The 24667-nt window shown below is 42.6% G+C and overlaps 1 protein-coding gene across 4 annotated transcripts in view; it reads left to right on the forward strand.

Annotated features, from left to right (window-relative positions):
* The first annotated feature begins 4324 nt into the window (after nucleotides 1-4324).
* ADGRG2 (adhesion G protein-coupled receptor G2) overlaps nucleotides 4325-24667 on the forward strand; it is a 133798-nt gene continuing 113455 nt past the window's right edge. For 3 of the 4 annotated variants that reach the window (XM_077145079.1, XM_077145082.1, XM_077145081.1), the window contains exons 1-2: nucleotides 4328-4384; nucleotides 11628-11683. The gene's annotated coding sequence lies outside the window, so the exon portion shown is untranslated. Of the gene's footprint in view, nucleotides 4385-11627; nucleotides 11684-24667 lie in introns of all 4 variants that reach the window. The other variant, XM_077145080.1, reaches the window with a different exon arrangement.

A 24667-nucleotide genomic window follows, 5' to 3' on the forward strand; every position in this document is an offset into this window, starting at 1 on the left:
AGCAATCTGATTACAAGTGTGAGGGAAGTGGCTAGGGGACTTTTCTTGTTTTGTTTGCATTCTACTCTGTCTTTACTTAGATGCCTTTTATTTGGGTTGTGGGAGTGTTGCTGGAGCTTATGGGGAGCCTGAAGCACCCCACGTCCATCCTTGGTACTATCCCTGGACTTTAGACTGACCTTGTCACACCCCATGTATTTTACAAACAGAGAAACTGAGACCTAGAGAGTCTATACCAATTAGTGGCAAAACTGGCAGACCTCGAACATCTCATTTTCTTATTCTCTGCCTGGTGCTTTTGCCATCGTTATACTGCACCTTACATACCCAGGCGTTAAGAGTGGCTTTAGAGTCCCACTGTTTTGGTTTTAAAGCCGGATAGCCCTGGGAGTTCTCAGAGAAATCGAGACCTCAACCAAGGGCCAGTTCAGTGCGTACAGCTCACAACTTTAATGCGGTACTTTGAAACTTATCACTTAGTTCTGTATATATGTTATATTTCACAATATAAAATGTTAAAAAAAAAAAAACACCTAAAACTCCTTCTCTCCTCAGGAAGCTAAATATAGAACTGCCATGTGACCCTGCAATCCCGCTGCTAGGTATAAACTCAGAAGAACGGAAAGCAGAGCTACAGACATGTGCACACTGATGTCATAGTGGCAGTATTCATGATTGTGAAAAGATGGATACAACTCAAGCGTCCATCAACCGATGAATGGATAGACAAAGCGTGGTATATACATATGATGGGATACTATTCAGTAATAAGAAAGAAGGAAATCCTGGTGCATGCAACAACATGGGTGAACCTGGAGGGAATTATGTTGAGTGAAATAAGCCAGACACAGAAGGACAAATATCCTAGGATCTCACTAATATGAACTAAACATAATGAGCAACCTGATGAAGTTCATATTTAGAATATAGGTAACCAGTAGAGTAAGGAAAGAGAGTGGGGAGCTGACACTTGCGCAGAATTTCTAATTAGTTTGGTTGTAAATGTTTGGAAATGGATACAGGTGATGGTTATATATTGTGAGTATAAATAAAAATGCTCAATTGGGTGTGAATGTGATTGAAAGGGGAAGTTTAGGGTTGTGTTTATCAGTAGAAGGAAAGCTAGATGAGGAAACATGGGCCCATGTCACACAGTGAACACTGTGGGGGACAATGACTGTGCTTTATTATACAAATATAAGAATGTTCTTTCATGAATTGTAACAAATGGGCTTCACTATTACAAGGTGTTAATAATGAGATGGTGTATGGGGAAAATACACATAATGCAAACGGTGGACTACGGCTACCAGTAATATTAGAATATTCCTCCATCAACTGTTAACGAATGTACCACACCAATGCTAAGTATCAATAATACGAAGGAAAAGGGGCATGGGGTTTTTGTTTTTGGAGTGATGAAAGTGTTCTAAAATTGACTGTGGTGATGAAAACACAACTCTGGTTATACTATGAGCCATTGATGTATACACTTTGGATGGATTGTATGGTGTGTGAGTAAAACTGCTTTAAAAAAAACGACAAAAACAAACAAACAGCAACAACAACAAAAAAACCTTTGCTGCATAGCAGAAGTACACACTCTAAGGAAGATGAATGCAGGCATTCTCCAAAGGAGGTGAAGCAGTTTCAAGTCCCCCTAGCATTATAAGGACTGAGGGGCCCTTCCCTCTCAGGCTACCCTAAGGAGGCATTGGTGAGCTGGGCCTTTTCTTGTTCTTTTCAGATGCTAACCTGCTAACCCTAATGAGCGCTGGGTGTGTGTGGGTCTTAGGGTCACTTCCCTCTCCCTCCTCCCTCACTTAACCTGCCTCAGTTCCAGTCCTTGCACTACCACTTGCTGGCTGTGGACCTTGGGAGAATCTATTTAACCTCTCTGTGCCTTGGTTTCTTCAGCCATGCAGTCCTCGGTTGGTCGCTGTGAAGATTTAGTGAATGAAGTATACACTATGTGAAAACTTGACATGCCTGGCATGTAGTGAGCATAATATTAGTTGTTGGTTGCTGTTGTTATTCCAGATCCTCATCCCATTGTCTTGACTTGCACCCAACTCCCTTGTTCTCTTGGTGCTGGATTTCCATTGGAAAATGGTGAATCTGTTCGAAGCCATCGTGCAGTCATTTTTAGACTCTTTGGCCCCAGATAAAGTGGCACTTAAAGTTCTAAGGGTAGAGCCAGGCTTTCGTCCTCTGCCATCTCCCTCTGCTGAGTACCCATGCCAAGGAATCCACGATGGGAGGGAGCCAAGGAGACAAGGATTTCTGCCCTTCCTACTCAGTCTGCCATGCTGACCGAGGTCTAGTGATCAAACCCTGTCACCGGCTCAAAGATTCTGTGGGCTCAGAACCAAAATCACCCACTCTCCAGCTGCTGGGACATCATCAGCCTGCAGGCTCTGGAGATATATTTAACTACAAGGCCTGAGCACACACAGCCTTCCTTCATGCTCCCAGACAGTGGCTGTGTAGGAGGTGTGTGACCACAGTGTAGATGTGTACGCACACCTCCTGAATTCCACAGGGCTGCCTCTTGGGGCCCTGGAATCCCAGCCTTTTCCCTCTCCTGTTGGTCCTGATGTCAGGGTCACATTGATCTGAGAGTGTGTGTCAAGGAGAATGAAAGCTTGGCTGGAGTGCATCAATATATGAATTTTTAATTTTAGGGTATGGACGGTTTCATTTTTGTTCTTTTTAAAATGCATTTCCTTAAAATGACTTTAAAAAAAACCACAAAAAAAACAAGATTGCTTCCAGGAAAAGGTTGCCCATTCTAGTCTGAAGCTTTAGAAATGGAGGCAACTTTTAATACGAGATATACATATTTTAACTTTTTATTGAAGTAAAACATACATACAGAAAAGTGCACCTATCATAAGCGAACAGCTCCATGAATTTTCACAAAGGTAAAAATTCGTGTAACCGAAACCAGATCAAGATGCAGGACATTGCCTGCACCCCATAAAGCCCACTTGCCCACTTTAAGCCTTTGGGGTAACATTGAGTCTGTTTATTAGAACACCTTGCCTCTTCCCTCAGCCTAATTATGCCTCCAGCTTTTTATATAACCTGGATGAGCTTCTTGACCTCCATTCCCCCTTAATTAAACCAAAGTTGCCCTGAAAACACTTTCCATTCATCTAACCAGCCAGAATGTTGTGAGTGCTAATAAGTTGGTGTTTGCAAAGCAAATTCAACCCTTTCTGCAAAAGCCAGGAGTATATGGCACAGTGGAGTGTCTGATATGGCAGAGCTAGCCCGGAGGTGCTCTGCATTCCGAGGCATATCTTCTGGGTTTTGTTGTAAAGAAAACAAAACACTTCCTACAGATTGAAATGAAAGACTAAGGTGCTTTTTGCGAATGGAGGGGTTATTTGCCTATAACCCAAGGCCTGGAGAGGGTAGTGGGGGCAGAGGTAGGAAAAAGAGGCTAGGAGGGAATTCAGAGCCCCTGTTTTCCCTGGTCTCTACAACTTACTTCTATAATAGAACGGAGTCATCCCCTTATAGGCCTCAGTTTTCCTAACTGTAAAATGGGATACTTCAACAAGCCGGTTAGATGATCTGTAAGTCTTTCCAGATCTAGTTTTTAATTTATCAAGTGTAGAGGAAGGAGATGCTGACAGAGAGAAAAGGTAGAGGGGACCAGGGACACTGACCCTCCAGCAGGCAGCACCCCGGGGACCCCCGTTTCTAGGTACTGCGTATATTATATTCTTCATCAGGAAACCATGGAGCTGAATCCTTTCCCCAAACATTCTCTGTCCCTTTCACCGCTCTCTATAATCCCCCTCCCAAGGGCGCCGACAGTTGATCGCTGCATTCAGGAATGCTCTGGCAGCAAGGCGACCTCGGGGTTCCTACCCATCACAGGGCACGGCGCAGAAAGCGGTGGGAAGGGCACTGGGCACCAGGGCGACTCCTAAAGGTGAGCAGCTGGATCTCGAGGTTGGGGCCATGGAGGAGAAGCGTGCCTGGCTGGAACCTGGGCGTCCGAGGGTCTCGGGCCCGCCGGGGTGGGTAGGCCTCTCCCCCCACTTCCCTGCCCACTCCCCATCCCCCCCATCCCGGAGCTCCCGCCGGGCCTCGGCCCGCCGCGCCGCTGGCTCACGCCCTCCTCCCTCTGCGCCCCGCCCGCTCCCCACCTCCGCGTCCAGCCTCCGCGCCCAGCCTCGCCGCCGCTGAGCGCCGGACGCGCCACGCCGCTGGGCAGACTGCAGGGCGGGCGGGCGGGCGCGCGGTCCGGGAGCGGCGGGGGCGGCGCCGAGCCCGCGGGGCGGGAGGAGGAGGGACACGGCCCGAGGGAAAGGGGAAAAGGAGGCGAGCCGGAGGGCGCCAGCAGCCACCCGTCGGTGGGGACCCGCAGGTAAGCGCGCAGCGCCGGCGTGGGTCCGTCCCCGCGGGGTCCTGGAGACCGAACCCGGGGGAGTTGGCGACCCGGCGCGGGAAGCGCGGGCGCCGCGCGGGGACCTGGAGGGCGACGGGACGGCGGGGTGGATGTTTCCTTCATCCGGCCGCGATTCTGAGCCGGGGTTCGGGGTCGCCCTGAAAGCGCCGAGCTCCGGGTGCCGGCACTCCGACCGCGGGAGACTGCGCGCCGTGGGAAAGGGGGCTCCGGCCGCGCGTTCTCCGAGGGTGGGGACTCGGATGTCCCAAGCCTTTAAAACTCAAACTCTCCCTACTCCTCGGGGAAACGGAGCCACGAACCTGGCTCGCGCGGGCGGTGTGCGAGCCGCGATTCCCGGGGGATTCCGTTTAGCGCGCCGGGCAGTGGGTGCGGCGGTGTCCGTGGAGCGCGAACGCGTCCCGGAGCCCGGCCGGCCGGGCGCTGCACTAACTGGCGGGACCCAGAACAGGTGGCCCCGGGCGCGGCGGAATGGAGCAGCTGCCCGGAGCCAGGGTGAGGATGGGGGCAAGGAGGAGGCTGGAGATTCCGAGGAATCGCGTTTCGACAGGGACTTGCAGGTCCCCCGAGACCCAGATGAGGTAGGCGGCAGAGGTTTTTCCGTGACCGCCTCTACAGTGACACTTCTCGGTCTGTATTGTGCACGCGAGTCCCCTGGGGATCTGGTTAAAATGCAGATTCTGATTCAGCAGGTCTGGGGTGGGGCGGAGAGTCTGCAGGTCTAACAAGCCCCCAGATGATACTGGTGCTGCTGGTCGAAGGACCAGGCTCAATATGGTAGGGTCCTACAGAAATCCTTTCTGTCAAACAGGCTGAAAACTTGGGACGGGTAGGAGACTGGGAGGCGAGGTCCCAAGAGTTTACAGCCTCACCCCAAACACACATTAAAACTCTTCCTATTCATAAAATTACAAAAGGCTTTACTTTTCTTATCAGGTTACTAGTGAAATATAGTGTCTAACAACAGAGCTGGCTTCATGGGCTTGCAGCCTGTACTTGGTGTAATACTCAGCTGTCCCTGCCTTGCAATTCTTCATGATTTTTGGACGAGGCCCTGTATTTTCATTTTTACACTGGGTCCCACAAATTGTGTGGCTGGTCTAATAGGCACCTCAGGTAGAAAAAGGACCGACCCACTTTTATCAGCGTTCCTGGTGGGTAGGTGATAGGGAGTGAAGGTAAATTGACTGCAGATTAGCCTGGTGTCACAGTTCTCCCAGTCTTTCCCAGCTTTTTGTCAGCTATTGCAAGACGATATTTAAATAAATATTTAAATAAATATTGCACGACAATATTATTGCTTTTATTAGTACTGCTTACCCCCAGGTTATTAATTGCTTAATTATTAATGAGCAATACAATTACTTTTGATGTCGCCATAATCAGTAAATTATGTGTCAAGGTGTGTGCTATTTCCAGAGGATTTGGGGAGTCTTTATTTAGTCTCATAAAGTTTTGCTCAAAGATCTAAAATGAGCTGAACATTGCTTGACTTGGCTGCTTTTACAGCTCAAATGCAAAGCTGGAAAGCAGAAAGGGGTCAAATTTTGTAGCTCTTCAGGGGTATCATTTTACCAGGCCCCAGTGTGCTGCCAGCCCCGATCGGATTCCCTCTGCTTTTATCATTCCCATATCCCTGCAAGGTGACTCTCATTAAGAAGGGGATAAACGTAGATTTAACTATTGAGAAACACTGAAGAAACACAGGGCCAGCATCAGTATTTTGTCCGTGAATAATTCTTGTCACTCAGATTCCAGGTGTGTGTATTTTTCTTAAAAAAAAAAAAAAAGTTGGAAGCATAGGAAAGAAAAAAATATTGAACTCTAATTATGGATATGATTTTGTTCAGTAGAGGGAGAGAAAGCCTGAGAAATGGAATTTCATTGGCGGCTCTGGCAGGGAAAAGAGAGCCGCTATGTTTTTGGTACCCGGAACAGCCTTCCAGAAATGGCAGCGTGGGTTTGCTCAGGTGTTAGGGAGACCCAGTGAAGAAATGAAGCTTTTCTTTGGCCCCTTGAGGGCTTTTTGTGGGGGGGGGGGTCTGGACTGGCCATTAGTTGGGACACAAAGTGGGGAGCGGGGGGGGGGGGGGGAGGGCTCACTACTTTATGCGCCTGCTGTTTTTACTGTTCAGATGAGGCTGACAAACACATTTTTTCCATTTTGTTGCCTGAGAGTGCCAAGTAACTTTCAAATACACGGTACAAACTGGGACAAGCACCATTAAATTTAAAAAGAGCTGGGGGGAATGTGTTTCTGTGATGTAATAGTTCAGAAGATAGAAAGGAGAGTTCCTGCTTTCAGCAAAAACCTGGGAGCTGGTTTTTATGGCTTCCTGAGAAAGGACTGCCTGCCTTACCTCAAGATAGAAAAAAAATTATCTTTTGCTAAAATACTTATGTAAATACATAGGTCTTTAATCCACCTGGAACTTATTTTCGGTGCGTGGTGTGGGGTAGGTGGTGTTGGAACTTAAGTGTATTGTCTAAGTACTGGGGGGAAATTATCATAAAGTAAGTTCCCTCATTCAGTTAAGAGCCTTGTGAACACTGTGTTCCATGTTATAAATCCATTTAATTAATTCTTGACTATTCCATAATTTTTAAATCGAGGTGTAATTTATATTAAAATTCACTCTTTTCAGTGTACAGTTCTGTAATTTTTGACAAATGTATATAGTCATATAACCATCACCATATCAAGATATAGAAACATCTCATTACTCCCGAAAAGCCCCTGTTGGCCCTTTATAATCAACCCCTCCGTATTGGCACCTAGTTACCACTGATCTGTTTTCTGTCCCTAGAGTTTCGTCTTTTCCAGAATGTCATGTAGATGGAATCATACACTGTGCAGTCTTCTGAGACTGGCTTCTTTCACTTAGCATAATGCATTTGAGATTCATCCATGTTGTTGAGTAGACCAATAATTTGTTCTCTTTTATTTGTTAAGTAATATTCCATTGTGGCTATACCGCAGCCTGTCTGTGCAGTCACTAACTTTGGGCGATTATAAATAAAGCCACTATAAATATCCACACAGAACTTTTCGTGTGATCATAAATTCTCATTTCCCTCGAGGAAGTACCTAGGAGTGGGATTGCTGTGTTGTAGGTTTAACTTTATAAGGAACTGCCAAACAATTCCAGAGTAGCTAAACCATCTTACATTTGCGTTAGTCCAGCTGTTCAGCATCTTCGCCAGCACTTGGTATTACCGGTTTATTTTGTTGTAGCTGTTCTAGTAGGCATGTGGCAGCCTCTCTTTGTACTTTTAGTTTGCCTTTCTCTGATGTCTGATGATGTTGAGAACCTTTTCACCTGCTTTTTAGCCATTCATATATCTTCTTTTGTAAAGTGTCTTTTTTATTAGGTTGTTTATTTTATTATTGAATTGTAAGTGTCCTTCTAAATCTGGATATGAGTTTGTATTGCATATATTTTCTTTCAGTCTGTGACTTGCCTTTTCATTTTCTTAATGATGTTTTTCAAAGCACAGAAGCTTTTAATTTTGATAAAGCCTAATTTATCAGTTTTTTCTTTTACAGATAACACCTTTATTAAACTGTCTAATAAATCTTTGTCTACCTCAATATCACCAAGATTTTCTCCTATGCTTTCCTGTAGATGTTTCATAGTTTTGTCACTTACACGTAGATCTGTGGCTTCATTTCAAGTTAAATTTTTTTTTTTGCGTGAAATAGGGTCGAGATTCACTTTTTTTCATATAGATCTTCAGTTGTTCCAACACCATTCATTAAAAAGACTGAACTTCCCCCAAATTGAATCCTCCTAGCCCCTTTGTCAGGAACTGACTGTATATATGTGGGTCCGTTTTTGGATTCTATGTGCTGTGCTATTGATTCCTATGTCCATCCTTATGCCAATACCACATTGTAGGTCTTACACAGTCTTGTAAGGTGAGTTTCTAGATCATATTATGTGTGTAATTTTAGTTGCTTTAAAAAATTGTATCCTTTCTTCCCATTTCATTTTCTAATCCCTATTGCCGGATATAGGAAGGTTATTTAATTTTTTGTAGTGTTCCATCATATATGAAGCCATTTTACTGAATTGTATTGGTTCTCATTGTTTTTTAATTGATTTTCCTGGATAGAGCATCAAGTTATCTGCAAATGGTAATACTATAGGATATCCCCCCACCAATATTTTTTTTAATTTTTTAAATTAATTTTAAAATTAAAAAAATATAGGACAACAAAGATACACAAATAGTTTTAACATACGATCATTCCATCCTACATATATAATCAGTAATTCACAATATCATCACATATTGCATATTTATCATCATTTCCTAGAACATTTGCATCAATTCAGAAAAAGAAATAAAAAGACAACAGAAAAAAATTCATACATACCATGCCCCTTACCCCTCCCGTTCTTTTTTTTAACTAATTGATTTTTTATTTATGATACATAACCACATACAAACACAAACATTCTTATCATATGATCATTCCGTTCTTGTTATATAATCAAGAGCTCACACTATCATCACATAGTTGTATATTCATCATGATCATTTCTTAGAACATTTGCATCAAGTCAGAAAAAGCAATAAAAAGAAGACAGAAAAAATTCATACATACCATATTCCTTACTCCTCCCCTTCACCAACCACCAGCATTTCAATCTAGTAAATTTATTTTAACATTTGTTCCCCCTATTATTTATTTATTTTTAATCCATATGTTTTACTTGTCCATTGATAAGGTAGACAAAAGGAGCATAAGACACAAGGCTCTCACAACTACACAGTCAAACTGCGAGAGCCATATCATCATACAGTTATCTTCAAGAAACATGGCCACCAGAGCACAGCTCCCCATTTTCAGGCAGTTCCCTCCAGCCTCCATTACAACTTGACTAACAAGGTGATGTCTATTTAATGCGTAAGAATAACCTCCAGGACAACTTCTCGACTCTGGAATCTCTCAGCCGTTGACACTATTTTGTCTCATTTCACTCTTCCCCCTTTTGGTCGACTAGGTTTTCTCAATCCCTTGATGCTGAGTCTCAGCTCATTCTAGGATTTCTGTCCCATGTTGCCAGAAAGGTCCACACCCCTGGGAGTCATGTCCCATGTAGACAGGGGGAGGGCGGTGAGTTTGCTTGTTGGAGAGAGAGGCCACATCTGAGCAACAGAAGAGGTTCTCTTGGGGGTGACTCTTGGGCCTAATTTTAAGTAGGCTTTGCCTGTCCTTTGCAGGATTAAGTTTCATATGAACAAACCCCAAGATTGGAGGCTTGGCCTATTGCTTTGGCTGTTCCCACTGCCTGTGAGAATATCAAGAATTCTCCACTTGGGGAAGTTGAATTTTCCCCCGTTCTCACCATTTCCCCAGGGGACTCTGCAAATACTTCCCTATTCACTTTTCAAATCGCTCTGGGATTTATCTGGGCATCACTCTGGACACACCTACAAAATCTCATGCCCTACGCAGGGTTCCAAGTACTAGGGTGTTCGATTAAGCTGTCCACATAAGTTATATTAGGAAATGCACTAGTCATGGCTCAGCAGGCAGAGTTCCCACCAATATTTTTCACCTTATCTTATTTTCTTGCCTTTGTGGCTATGCTTACCAACAGGATAATGTTAAATAGTAGTTTCTGATTTTGGTGGGGATGCTTCTAATAATTTACCGTTAAGTATTATGCTTGCTGGAGGGTTCTAGCAGTTATCCTTATTACCTTTGGGAGATTCTGTTCTGTTTTTAGCTCACTAAAAGTATAAACTTTGTTTTAAAAATGCCTCATTCTGCTTGGGAATGTTTTTTATTTTGCTTGGTTTTTCATTGAAATTGTAATGGCTTTGAAGCCAATCAGTCTTCATTATTTTAGAGGTTCGCATTTTGATCTCACTAGAAGAGAAGATGATGTAGAACAAGTCAGTTCATTTTATCTGGACGATGAAGAAAGTACCTCGGGAGCTTTTTCATGATGTTCTCATTTAGCTGGGGGTGGGGAGGGCAATGAAGAACGGAGAGAATGGGGGCACAGTTTATAACTTACTTAGGTTTTTCAAACTTTTTTGCCCACCATTCACAATGAGAACTGTATTTTCTGTCTTAACCCCGTACAAGCATACCTATGTATAACTGAAACAAAATCTCACCCAGTAGTGTGTGTGTTTTTCCTATGTGCAATGTATTATGATATTTCCGGTTCTCTTCCGTATGTTCTATTTCATTGTTAAATGTTGATCATGACCCTCTAAATATATTTTACCACCCTTTGATTTGTTTTCATGACCCACAGTTTGAGAAACCTTGGGTTATAACTTGTTCATTTCATTTTTAAGCCCCAATCTGCAGAATTGCTTCTGGGACAGATTCATTTAATATAAATCGTGTTAGGATGCAAAGTGAGTTCATTTATAAGACTCTGGGATAAGTGTAGCTCCCCATGTCTCTCTCCCGAATTACTGTGTAGCCCCTAAACCAGCCTCCCAGGTTTCACGCTCGACCCCATAAAATAACTTTCGCCTGCAAAATGCCAGCTGCTGCATTTACTTCGCTACCTGCCTGGAGCACTGTTGCGCCACCTATTCACGGAACTTCTTCCCTTGTTTCATTTGTGGCTTTTCTAGCCCTCATGCTACAGTCACGGGCCATCCCTTTATCCTACTTTTGTTTTCTTTTTGCCATTATTGCCTGCAGTTGTATTATTTAATTATTTGTTTGTTTATTCTCAGGACCTAGAACAGTGCTTGGGACATAGTAGGCGCTCATTAAACATTTTTGAATGACTGAGTGCGCTTAGAATCTAGAAGAGTCAGACACTAATCCTAGAAGAAATTGAGTACACATTGCCTTTCTGTTCAGATTTGGTGTGGAAATTTCTTTAGGTTAAACTTGGCATATACGTATATATATATATTTTCCTTTTTTTTGGGTGGGGAGTGGGGTATGGGCCAGGAATCAAACCTGGGTCTCCTTCGTGGCTGGTGAGAATTCTACCACAAGTCTACCCATGCACCCTTTGAAATAAATTTTAATGTAAGCAGTTTACCGCTCGATCATCTGGTCTCCATTACCTTTCTGACTTCGTCATAATAATAATAATAATAGCTAAAATTTATTGAGCAGGCCCCAGTCTAGGTACTTTGTATATATTAACTCATTTAATCTTGCCAACCTCTTGAGGCAGGTACTGCCAACCTCTTGATCATTATTTTACAGACGAGGAAACTGAGGCACGGAGCAGTTAACTACCTTGTCCAAGGTCATAGAGAAAGGTAAGTAATGGATTCAGGATTTGAATACAGACCATCTGATTTCAGAGCCTGTGTTCTCAACCACAGTGCTCTTCATTATGAGGATAGCAAGGGTCATCCACAATTCCTGACTTTTAGAGACATGTAATGCTTTTATGGCTTTTGTCTCCTTTCCGTAGTGGTTCTCATCTGAGGGTGATCCCTACCCCCTCCCTGCCCCGGGGAACATTTGGCAATGTCTGGAGACATTTTTGGTTGTCCCAAATGGGGGTGGGGTGGGGCTGGATGCCACTGGTGTCTAGTGGTTAGAGACTTGGGATGCTGTTAAACACCCTACAATATACAGGCGAGCCCCCCACAACAAAGAATGATCTGGTACACGTTGTCAGTGGTGTTGAGGCTGGGAAACTCTGGCTTAGCACAGTGGTTCTGAAAGCTGGCTACCCATTAGAATCACCTGGAAGGTTTGTTTTGTTTTGTTTTGTTTTTTTAAACATCAATATCTAGGTCTAACTCTTGACCTTAGTAAATCTGAAGTGAACTTTCATCAAGATCCAGCAATTCTACCAAGCTTGCTTAGTAGATTTGCTTTCCCGTTCTCCAAAACCAGCGGTTTCACACTTGTTTTTTCTTTCCTCTTTCGCTTCCCACCGCAGCGGCTGACTGGTTCGTATGCCATTGAAAACTAGCATTGATTAGCAAGGAACCTCCTATTCTCGCCACCCAAACTCCACCTTGCCCACATGTGTACAAATCCTCACTGCATTCCCCTCTGTTAACGGGAAAATGCTCTTTGCCTTCTCAAGGACAGAACTTTTTCTTTCTTTTCAGGCTTTTTATTTGGAAACAATTTCAGATTTTGCCAATAATTTGCAAAAATAGAAATACTACAAAGAATACTCATATATCCTTTATCCAGATTCATCTTTTAACATTTTACCCTATTTGCCTTGTCATTTGCTCTCTTGCTCCCACACATCTAATTTTTTTCTGAACCATCTGAAGAGAAGTTACATTCATCAAGGCTCTTTACTCCTAAATATTTCAGTATGAATTTTCTAAGAATAAGAAAATTCTCTTACATAACCACAGTGCTCTTATCAATGTCAGTAAAGTTAACATTGATACATTAGTGTTATCTAATCTACTGTTCCTATTCCAGTTTTGGCAGGATATCTGATAATGCCCTTTTCAGCATTTTCCCCTTTTAGTACAGGGCCCATTCTAGGGTTAGGTACTGTGTTCGATTTTCGTGTTTCTTAGGCTCTTTTAATCTGGAACATTTCCACAGCCTTTCTTTGTTTCCATAAGATTGATGTTTGGGATGAATACAGGACTCCCCCTCTTTTTTTTTTTTTTGTAATAGAACATTTATCATTTGAGATTTGAGCTGTCCTTGTGATTACATTCAGGTTATGCACACATCTTGACCAAATTCTACATAGATGATGCTGCACCTTTCTTAGGGTATCACGTCTGGAGGCCCTTGATGTCCCTCTACCCTTCATTGGTGATGTTAATTCTGATCACCTGATTATGATGTTTTTTGATTTTTTCCACTGTGTGTTACTGGTTTTCCCCTCCCTAATCAACAGTCTATGGGGAGAGAGAAGCATTCTGCTCCTCATCAATATTTCTATCTAGATTAAGCGCCCAGTGGTGATTTTTTTTGCCTGACCCAATCTGTAATAGGATGGCTGAGAAAGAATGATTTTCCAACTCTAGCGTGCCCTCCACATTTACCGTAAGAGCTCTTTCTTCTCTCCCATTTATTTATTCTCATATTTATTATTGGTATGGACTCATGAATTCCTCTTTTTTCAGTGGTTTATAATTCATTGCTGAAGTTAATTATTTTGGCACTCAAATTGTGAAGGACTTAATCTCATCCCTCTCTCTTTCCTCTTGACAATTCCCTCTCTCTGTTTTCTGGATCATTCCCAGCAGCTTACCATCATGCCCTAATATCACTTGTCTTTCAGAAAGCCTTCTTTTGACTCCACATTGCCCTCCAGTTGCCCTTCATACCTGTTCTCCCCTTCTCAGAGAACCTCTTAAACGGCTGCTCATACCTTATTGCCCCACCTTCTTCCCTCACCCAGTCTAATCAGGATTCTGTCCTGAGCGTTCCCCTGAGGCTTTTCTTGTCAGTCCTCAGTGAATTCCATGTTGCCATATATGCTGGTCATTTCTTTGATTTACCATCCTTGATTTTTGCAGCAGCATTTGAAATACCTACTCATTATCTCCTTCTTTGAACACTTTCTTTTTGGGGCTTCCATTAACTTCCACTCTCTCGGTTTTCCTACTCTTACTGGTAATTCTTTCTCTGTCTTCATTTCTGGCTCCTCCTTTTCTGCTCAATCTACAAAGTTTGACATTTCTCCAGGACACTGAGACTACCTTCTCTTCTCTTTCTATGTACTCTCCTCAGAGGACCTCATCTAAACCTATGGCTTTTCTTTCTACCTACATGCCATACCTCCAACCAGGAACTCTCCTACCACTCAAGACTTACTAATGCATGCAGATATCTAGTAGGCATCTCAAACTCAATATTTCCAAAGCAGAATTTTGTTTCGCTGCCACCACAGCCCCAAACTTGATCCTCTCCCAGTGTGACCCATCTCGGTATATGGCACCACCATCCAACCCATTGCTCAAGCCCCAAACCTGCAAGTCTCATGGCCCACATCCAGTCCATCAACAAATCTTGCCACTCTGGCTTCTGAAATATATCCCTAGTGTGTCCACCTCTCTGTACCCCCATTCCTTCTCCATCTCCTTCTTGGATGATTGTACTGGCCTTATATTATCCAATTCGTACCCCACAGCTAGAACACTTTTTAGAAGCATAAACTGGATCATGTCACTCCCTACTTAAAACCCTCCAGTGGTTTTGGTAAACCCAAACTGCTTGCCCTTACGTACCACGCTCTGTCATGTCCTAGCCCCTGCTTCTCACCTCTGCCCCTTGCCAGCCATACTCCTTGTTTTGAGTCTTGCAGCACATCAAGCTCTTTCCGTGTCTTTGTACTAACTGTTCATACTTCCTGGAATGTTCTCTTCACCTGTCCTCAGTCTTTCTAAGGCTGGTTTGGTATCATTCATTTAAATATCATTTGGATATCACCTCTTTGATCACCTGATTAAAATAGCCAGGTCACCCTTTGTTTCATTCTCACCTTATTTTAATTCTTAACATTGGGCTTAACATTGTCTTTTTTCCTGTTTATTTATTTGTGTATTTAGCACATGGTAAGCAATCAATAAATGTTCTTTTCTCCCATGAGTACACTTGTGTTTCTGGGGCTAGCTTCTGGTAAGGACAGTGACTGGAGTCATGTGTTAGGATCCTAATAATTAGTTTCCAAACAAAGAAGAAACATTTTTTACTAAGGGTAAAACAAAACTGATTGAATTTCAGAAATCACCCGTGTCACATTTTTTGAGTAGGGGCTTTTCCTGACCCTCTTTACCTACAAGATTGGTTCTCAAATTAAAAAAAAAAATTGACATTTACCTTAGAATTCAGGCATACAAATTCCCCAAACCTTTCATTTTGGACAGTTGCTTATAGATATACAGGTGGGAAGATTTGGGGCAGAATAGAAAAAATTCATCTGCCTAGGATTATAGTATAATTTGTGGTGTCCATTTCAGCATTAACTCTGGTGTAAAATAAGTGATAATCTGTGTGTGTTGTTGAAATCCGGAAAAAGGACACACACATAAATGTACTTGTACTTAGTCTGGTCTGAAAGTCTGTGCTGGTTTGAAAGAAAGTATGCCCCCTAAGAAAAGCCATGTTTTAATACAAATCTTATTTCTTAAAGGTAGAATAATCCCTATTCAATACTGTATATTTGAAACTGTAATGAGATCATCTCCCTGGTTGATGTGATTTAGTTAAGAATGGTTGTTAAACTGGATTAGGGGATGACATGCCTCCACCCATTTGAGTGGGTCTTGATTTGTTTCTGAAGTCCTATAAAAGAGGAAACATTTTGGAGAATGAGAGATTCAGAGAGATTCAGAGAGAGCAACACTACAAAGCAGAGAGTCCACCAGTCAGCGACCTTTGGAGATGAAGAAGGAAGACGCCTCCCGGGGAGCTTCATGAAATAGGAAGCCAGGAGAGAAAGCTAGCAGATGATGCCGTGTTCGCCATATGCCCTTCCAGCTAGAGAGAAGCCCTAACTGTGTTCGCCATGTGCCTTCTCACTTGAGAGAGAAACCCTGAACTTCATCGGCCTTCTTGAACCAAGGTATCTTTCCCTAGATGCCTTTGATTGGACATTTCTTCAGACTTGTTTTAATTGGGACATTTTCTCGGCCTTAGAACTATAAACTAGCAACTCATTAAATTCCCCTTTTTAAAAGCCATTCCATTTCTGGTATATTGCATTCCGGCAGCTAGCAAACTAGAACAAAGTCACAAATCGAATATATGGGGGAGGAAGATTGAGTGGATGTATATTGAAGTAGTGTTGGGGATTGAATCATGTCCCCCACAAAATTTGTGCCCAAACTGAAAGAGAGAGAGCCTTAATCCGATATGGCTGAAGTCCTTATAAGCAAAGGAAATTGGACACAACAAGGAGAAGCCATAGGAGTAGCCAAAAGCTGAAAGTCAATGGAAGCCGGAAGTCAATGGAAGCTGGAAGTCAACGGAAGCCCGAAGAGGAAGGACAAGAGGTTGCTATGTGCATTGCCACGTGCATAGCCATGTGATGGAGAAGCCAAGGAGTCCCAAAGATTGCTGGCCAGCCAGAAGATACCAACCTGGGAGGAAGCAAGTCTTCTAGCCTCTGAAACTGTGAGCCAATAAATTCCTGTTGTTAAGCCCCCCCATTGTATAGTATCAGTTTTAGCAGCTAGGAGACTTGAACAAGTGGTTTCAGTTTCCCTTTGGGCGTGATTTGAAGCTTTGTTGTGGTGTTTAAAAAATCTTGTAGCAGATTCAATTGGTACTAAAGCTTTCAAGGAAAAATCAATACAAATCAGCTTAATTTCTTATTTTGTCATCTAGATGTTTGATTTTTTGATACAATCTATCATGTTTTGGGATATTTGAAGAAGCCATTACCCTTGATCCAGGAGGATTTTTTTTTTAATTAAATTGGGCCAAGCACTCATTGTATTTAGAGTTCATACATGAGTCAAGACCTGTGCTATGTACCATTGTTCACTCTGTGCAATTTATCACTTATGCATCATCATTAGTCTTTTTCTTTCTAGCAATCATCCTTATGAAAGTAAGCGAGCTGAGTAGCTCTTCACAGATATATTTAGAGTCTTCTCATTTGACTCATCTGTGAAAATGGTTGTGTGTGTGTGTGTGTGTGTGTTTGTGTGTATGTATTTATTTAAGAGTAAATTTTGAAGTACAACCTACAACAAAAAAGTATACAAATCGGGAAGTGCGATGGTGGCTCAGTGGCAGAGTTCTTGCCTGCCATGCCAAAGACCTAGGTTCGACTCCCAGTGCCTGCCCATGCAAAAAAAAAAAGTATACAAATTGTGAGCTGAGTATACAGCTCAGTGACTTTTCATAAACTGAACCAGCACCCAGATCAGGAAACAACCTGAACAGCCTCCAGGGACCCCCTTCGTATCCATTTCCAATCACTACCCCTCAAGAGTAGCTACTTTCCTGACTGTAACGCCATAGATTTGTTTTGCCTGTCCTTGAATTCCTTATATATGGAACCTCATGAGATCTCAGACTTTCACTCAATATTATTTATAAGATTCATCCATATTGCTGCATGTAGCTGGAGTTGGGTCATTCTCACTGCTATATTGCATTCAATTATATGAATAACTATGATTTATACATTCTGTTGTTGATGGGCCTTTGGGTTGTTTCCAGTTTTTAGCTTTATGGCAAACACTCTAGTATGTTTCTACTGTGTGCATTTCAGCTGGCTAAATACCTAAAAGAATGCTTTAAATAGATTTTTAATAATTTTAATTGTTGTTAATTATTTTCTCCTGAATGCGGTCATCTTTGGACATAACTCACACATCTGTATCCCTATACAAAGTTGAGGCATTATTTTCCGTAACTTCTGAGTTGATTTTTAACCTTGGTTTTTAAAATTTACCTTTTTCTAGGAGTCTGTTTCTATGCTAATTTATTCCTTTACCAACTACCTACATCAAAATGTCATTTCAAAATATCTGAAGAATTTTGGCTTGCTTTTTTCTCTCTGCAGCACAAACCCACACAGTGGTATTTATTTGGAAATGAAAAGCACTCATGGAACAGCTGGATGTGTTTTACAGATTTGAGGCAAACATTTGTTCACCTGAACAGCCTTGGAATGGTACAAACTTATTAATTTTGCCAAGGAAAGGAAAAAAGGGAAAAAGAAGGGAAAGGAAAGGAAGAAAGAAGTAAATGAAGGAGATTTTGAAAAAGCGAAGTATGCTTTATTTATCTGCACTGCAGGCGGGTCGACACCGCTGTCTCCCAGGTTGCATTAATTTGCTCCATTCATCAAACCTTAAGTTATTTGACAAACTGGAGAGAGCAAATATGGCCTGAAATATGAGAAAATACATTCCACTTGCTTTTGGTAGGAGACACACAGCCCCTGAATGCACTTTTTATGCAGATTTGAGAACTATTAGTGAATAGTATCATCTGTAGCTGCGCTTTTCACATTCTAATGTGCAAAGGATCTCCTGGGGCCCTTGTTAAAATGCAGATTCAGATTCAGGAGCTGTGGGGTGGGGCCTGAGGCTTTTGCATTTCAGCTCCTAGGTGCTCCTGCTGGGCGGAGGACCGCACTTGGAGTCGCCAGGCTTGAGAACACCGCTCCTGCTCTGTTCCTGGAGATTAGGTATTGTCCGTTTAGGAAGGATAAACATTCCCTGCCCAAGTCTTCCCTGGGCTGGTCCTTCCAGCCCGCACCGAAGAACTGGGTCACGCACGGTCTGTCCCACAGCAGCAGACAAAGCCCAGCACTCTTTGAGCTTTTGTTCTAACCTCAAGTAGCAACTTCTTTTAAACTGCCCCCCAAACTTGGTCGCTCCTCAAACATTCCAAACACCTCAAGAGAAACTACTGAACTCCTCAAACACAGGCCAAACTGAAACACTCTCTCTCTCTCTCTCTCTCTCTCTCTCTCTCCCAGGTACTGACATGAAGAAAGGAGTGGGGTGGGGCAGGCATGAAACCAGCCTCTTTTCTCTCCTGGCTTCAATAGTTCATACTTTCTCATTCATTCCAGAGAGACTGAGTGTCCATTTCCAGGGCGTCAGTGGACGCCACAGGTGCCTAGCCCACTGCCCTCACCCTGACCGCTTGGGTGCCACCAGCGGGCCTTCTAGCTGCTAGCTGCTGTATTTCTCTGCCTCAGCTCGCTCACCTCACCCACGTGGCAGGCCCGAAGTGCCAGGGAGTGAACACTCCCCTACCCCCACCCGGGAGCAACCCCCTCCCCCCAACCAATGGTTGATGAAAGTTGGTAGGTAAATACCCTAGCCCCCTTGCCCTTAGGTAGAATACCTCTGAGACGGGTATTCTATGCTGGCTCCCAAAATTCCCTAGAAAAATTAAGCCCCTGTTGCCCTCAGTGGTGACTGGCTAGGTAGCATACCCTGTATTAGGTCCCTTCCTCCTTGCCTCCCCCTTCATATCCCCACTTACCTATGTGTTTCCTGGGATCACATCCTAAATAAACGACTTGCTCTTAAATGCTTGCCTCACAGCTAGTGTCTGGAGGAACCCAAATTTAGACACGGCTTTTCAAGGCCAACGTCAGGAAATACATTTTTTTGTTTGTTTGAATAAAACCCCATTGCAAGAAAACAACATGTGATCCCCATGGGGTTTGTTCGGGGGGGGGGGGTTAGCAGTGTCTAGGTGCTTTGTTGGTATGCCACCTACCTTTCGGATGGCTGGAAATAAGCCAGATAATGCATGGAGAGAGCGTGTTTGTGTTCCTCAGCCGTTCTGGGATCACATGAGGAACATGTGTCTCCCTAGAGGAACAGGTTTTGGTCTTTCTGATCCCCACCCCTAGAGTTCTGCCTCAGCGCCCTTGACCACATCCTCTGTCTCCTGCAAATCACATCCAGGCTACCTCTTATTTCTGTGCTCTTTTCCATGGGCCCCCCTCACTGGGTTTCTCTGTTGTGGGCTCACTGCATAGCTCCCTGGGACAAGGAGTCCTTTCTGGGACCTTCACTTTACTGTGTAGAGACCCTGGACATTAAGTTTCAAAGCCATGCCCTCTACTGTTTTTCCACTTTGCATCAGTGGCCACTGCTCCTCCTAGCCATGTCCCCAGCTTGTCCGTGTCCGCCTGTCTTCTCCCCTTGACTGAAGGTGGATCTGAATCTTGGCATAATTTAAGTCTCTCAGTGCACTTTAGGGGATTTTAGGGCTGCCTGGGTCCAAATTGGGGTTCTTAGTCCTTCCATGTGTTCATAAGTGTGCGCTGACCCAACCTTCTCCTTTCAAGTCCCTGTGTCCGGAGTTCCCCACTCAGGTTCCTTAAATGTTCAGTGCCCACAGCAGGTGGGGATGTTTGGGAGGATGGCAAACTGGGCTTGTTTGACCTGGCACTCTGGACTGGATTTCTCACAATCCAGCTCTGCCTCTGCCAGGGTGTCCCACCCGCTGGGCTACACACCCATCTCTCTGGGCTTCTTGGGGGCTATGATTAGGGACTCTTGGTCCTTTGGATTTGGGTTGATAAATAAAATTGATTCAAGGCCATCTCCTTCTTTTTTTTTATTTGTTATTTTTCTAAACACTTCCCCTTCCCCCTTCATCTTGTCACCTCCAATCCACTTTCTATCTCTGCAAATTTGCTATTTCTAGTCATCTCTTGTAAGGGATATCATGCAGTATCTACCCTTATGTGTCTTGTTCATATCATTGAGCAAAATGTTTTCATGGCCCTTCCATGTTGCAGCATGTCTCATAACTTCATTCTTTCTCATGGCCAAATAAGGTTCCATTGTGTGATTGTGTGCATGTAACGCATTTGTTGATGGACACTTGCATTGTTTCCACTGTTTTTTGGCTGTTGTGAATAATGCTGCTGTGAACATTGGCGTACAAGTATGTTTCAGACCCTGTTTTCTCTTTCTTTGGGTGTATACCTAGAAGTGGAATTGTCAGGTCATATGGTAATTCTGTGTTTAACTTTTTGAGAAACTGTCATACTGTTTTTCACAGTGACTGCACCGTTTTGTTATCCCATCAACTGTACTCTAGAGTTCCAATTTCTCATGTCCTCTCTAATACTTGTTATTTTGTTTTTTAAATAATGGACATCCTAGTGGGTGTGAAGTAGTATCTCATCATTTTAATTTGTATTTCACTCATGATTAATGATGTTGAGCATCTTCTCAATATTATTGCTGATTGCAGTAATGCTTAAATTAGTGCTTATTGGTCATTTGTATATCCTGAAAATTTTAATTGTTGGCTTTCACAATAATTTTAGTCTAATTAGAATTGAGAAAGGAATCTATGTGAGTTGTTTTTCCATGTGGATAATCAGTTGTGGCAGGACCATTTATTGATAAGTCGATCCTTGCCCTCCTCAAATGCATCTGCCATGGCCCCTCCTTGGCTATAGCAAGTGTCCATATATGCGTGAATCTGCTTCCAGGCTTGAACTTGGGTTTATTGTCTGTTTGTCTAACTCTGTGAGATTACTACATGGCCTTCATTGCTCTAACTTTCTTATAGTAGGTCAAGTCCTCCTTTCTTGTTCTTCTTTGTCAAATTGTCTTGGCCTTTTGATTTTCCATATACACCTTAAAATGACCTTATCAAGTTCTATAAAGAACCCCATTACGGTTTTCAGTGAAATTGCCTTGAATTTGTAGCTTTATTCATTTTTTCAAAAGTACTTCCATAGAGATTCTCTCATTTGTATCTCAACAACTTGGGAGGTAAGTTACTATTACCCTGTTTCTCAGATAAGGAAACATATTAAAGAAATTAAATGATTTGTTCAGTCCTGGCAAAGCTAGTCAATGGCAAAGCCAGGCCTTCTACTTCTTCTTTTCTTTTTTTAAAAAATTAAGTTGTAAGTCATGTACTATAAAATTTCCCCCTTTAAACTGTACAACTCATTGGTTTTTAGTAAATTCTCAAGGTTGTACAACCATCACCACTAACTAATTCTGGAACATTTCATTCCCCAAAAGAACCCTGCATCCCTTAGCTGACACCCTAGTCTCCCCTCCCCTTCAGCCCCTGGCAACCATTAACCTATCTACTTTTTGTCTCTATGAATTTGTCTATTCTGGACATTTCATATAAATTGAATCATACAGTGTCTTGTTGTGTCTGGCTTATTTCACTTAGCATCGTGTCTTCAGGGTTCCTCCATGTTGTAGCAGGGTTTAGAAGTGCATTCTTTTTTAAGAATTTAAGTCTTTTGACTTTGTCTGGTGGCCTTTTCACAGTTACGGTATTAAATCAATCAGTAAGGGGAAATTTATGTCTTCAAGGAGTTCAGGTTGCCATGAAATTATTACCCACGAGTCTACCAGTTAAGTGCTTCAGCCTCTCTCCTTGTTGGCATGCAGTAGGCATCCAAACATTGAGCCAAGTGTACCTGAATAGAGGATGATTGTCAGAGTTCTTTAGAATAATCTCGCCAATGTGGTTTACTCTGTGCTAAGCCAACATTTTGCTAAGCACTGTTTCTACTTTGGTAGATGGAAGTGGTATTTTCATCCAGAGAACATCAGGTAGGTAAGTCAAGTGTATTATATAGATCTTATTTGAAAGAATTATGTAAGGCACCTTAGATAAAGACTGTTTCTCTCTTTAGATGTGTACTTATTCAATTAACTTAAATATAAATGAGCTTGAATTGAACTGTGAAGAAAAAGTTTGAATGACCAACGTGACAATTTGCTAAGCCCTGAACTAAACTAGACACAAATATATACATTTTCCCTGCAAAGGCTGCTAAATCAATTCCTTATTGCTCCTTCAAACCACTCCCAGTGAACAACTGAACCCACATTTTCCAGGTGGGAAGGAGTATGCACAATTAGTTGATCTGGGAGTAAACTGCAAGCTTTTCTCTTAACTAAACCTAAATCAAGCCACTGATTATTTACTTGAAGTCCTTGATTTTAATTGGCTATTGTAGAAATTGTTTTATATAGCTTTAGTTTTCCAAATGTTCACAACCCACAGAATTGGTTTTGGAAATAACCTTTCCCTCTTGCCTGCAAGGAATCACAAAGTTATATTTGGGTTCATTTTCAGTGGCTTTTCTTTACCTAGGTCTCCAGATATTATCAAAAAAGATGTTCCCTTCGTTACTTGTATGTTTTTGCCCTCCTTTCCCAATAGTATGTCCAACTCCTTCAACATCTCTCCATTCATTAATCTGTGCATTCTTTCAACACATATTTATAAAGTGCCTATTATGTGCCAGGTACTGCTCAAGACCCCGGGGAATCAGCAGTGAACCAAACAAACAAGCTCTGTCTTCAGCGAAGCTTATTTCTTTGTGGGGGAAGCAGACAATAAATAAGTAAAATATACAGCGTGCTAAATGGTGATTAGGGCTATGGGTGTTGGAAAATTAATTGGGGAAGAGGCACAGGCAGTGTTGAGGGGTTACACTTTTAGATAGCATTGCTGTAGACAGGAGTTGGCAGATTGCAGCCTGTAAGCCAAATCCAGCATGCCACCTATTTTTATAAATAAAGTTTTATTGGAACACAGCCACATTCATTCATTTACAGAGTATCTATGGCTACGTTTGCGCTACAGTGGTAGAGTTCAGTAGTTGTGACAGAGACCATATGGCCACAAAGCCTAAAATATTTATTGCCTGGCCTTTTACAGAAAATATTTGCTTTCCAGTCTTTTGCAGAGAAAATGCAGATTTTTACATATAGCTTTTTTTAAAAAAAATATTTTTTGTAGACAGATCACACACATACAGTCCATACAGATATACAATCGGTGGCTCACAATATCATCACATAGTTGTGTATTCATCAGCATGATTATTTTTGAACATTTGCATCACTCCAGAAAAAAAATAAAAAGGAAAAACTCATATATCTCATACCCCTTACCCCTCCCTCTCACTGACCACTAGTATTTCCATCCTCCCAATTTATTTTACCCCTTATTCCCCCCATTATTTATTTTTTATCCATAATTTTTTGCTCATCTGGGCATACCCTGGATAAAAGGAGCATGAGGCACAAGGTTTTCACAATCACACAGTCACGTTGTAAAGGTTATATTGTTATACAGTTGTCTTCAAGAATCAAGGCTACTGGCACACAGCTCAACAGTCTCAGGTACTTCCCTCGCCACTCCAATACACCATAAACTAAAAGAGGATATCCGTATAATGCACAAGAGTAACCGCCAGGATAACCTCTCGACTCTGTTTGAAATCTCTCAGCCACTGAAACATTATTGTGTCTCATTTCTCTCTACCCCCCTTTTGACCAACAAGCCTTCTCAATCCCTTGATGCTGGGTACTGGCTGATCCCAGGAGTCCTGTCCCACATTGCCAGGGAGATTTACACCCCTGGGAGTCATGTCCCATGTGTGTGTGTGTGTGGGGGGGCAGTGAATACACCTGCCGGGTTGACTTAAAGAGAGAGGCCACACATATGATAACCATTTTTTTTTCTTTGCATGGGCAGGCACCGGGAAGCGAAGCATGGCAGACGAGAACTCTGCCACTGCCACCACCATTGCCCACCCCATATGATAACTTTTTAAAATTAGTATCCACATTGTGCTTTTCAGTTTCCAAAGTATTTTCACAAACGTTGCCTCATCTGATTGTTACAGCAGCCTGGCAAGGCGGGTATGCGTAGGTTTGTTTTTCAAGTGACTGAACCTAAAGCTCGGTAAGATTAGAGGTTAATGTGGGGCTGTTCAGGGTTGCTGGCCTTGTAAAGTGGAGGTGTTTAATTCCTAGTATGTGGAACACAGAAAGATAAATGCGGTGTGGTTGCTGAGAGTTTAGCTCTGG

This window comes from Tamandua tetradactyla, chromosome X (genome assembly GCF_023851605.1).
Source record: "Tamandua tetradactyla isolate mTamTet1 chromosome X, mTamTet1.pri, whole genome shotgun sequence".
NCBI lineage: Eukaryota > Metazoa > Chordata > Mammalia > Pilosa > Myrmecophagidae > Tamandua > Tamandua tetradactyla.